The sequence below is a fragment of the Chiloscyllium plagiosum genome, unplaced genomic scaffold (assembly GCF_004010195.1).
Source record: "Chiloscyllium plagiosum isolate BGI_BamShark_2017 unplaced genomic scaffold, ASM401019v2 scaf_5579, whole genome shotgun sequence".
NCBI lineage: Eukaryota > Metazoa > Chordata > Chondrichthyes > Orectolobiformes > Hemiscylliidae > Chiloscyllium > Chiloscyllium plagiosum.
Genome location: NW_025213042.1, coordinates 4,350 through 5,142, shown reverse-complemented (window position 1 = coordinate 5,142; position 793 = coordinate 4,350).

Sequence of the window (793 nt, the reverse complement as noted above, 5' to 3'; positions counted from 1 at the left end):
AGGTAGGGATGGGTGAAACACTGTTCACTTGTAGCAACTGGAGTGAATCCAGGGAGGGAGCAGACACTCCAAATGTGCTCAAAATTTTCTATCTCTCTTAAAGCTATTTTCCTTGTGTATTCCCTCAGTTTGGCACGTATACAGTTTGCACCCTCGAAAAGGATTGCTCCTTTCCTCATGTTCACAACTAGAAGGTTAGATTCTCAAAGAACTGAGCAGCATTTAAAGGATTGGCACATTGCTCCAAAAAATGTAGGGTTCTTGGGGCGGTGGCTCGTTGGTCTGGGGGTATGATTCTCGCTTCGGGCATTCTGGTGCGTGGGCATGCGAGAGATCCCGGGTTCAAATCTCGGCCGAGCCCTTGTTTCTTGCACTGCCTTGTGCAAAAATGGCCAGTCAATGCTCTCAAAAAGCAGGTTCATTAAACGAGATACCGTTCCAATGAACGCGGCAAGGGCAGCACTTTTTCAAAGAGAATACGTGCTTTACTTCACACAGAGAGTGGTGGGCGTTTGGAATGCATTGCCAACAGACGTAGTAGATTCATTTAAGATGCGTCTGGATAAATGCATGAGTGGGTGGGGAGCAGAGGGATACAGATGCTTAGGAATTGACCGACAGGTTTAGACAGTACATTTGGATCGGCTCAGGCTTGAAGGGCCTGTTCCTGGGCTGTAAACTTTCTTTGTTCTATATGGTGTATATCTGATATTGTTGACTGTTGTAAAGGTTTCTTTGTAATTATTATTCACCTTCTAATGTAGTAATGGAGTTACGTCCTTTTTTTGTCATA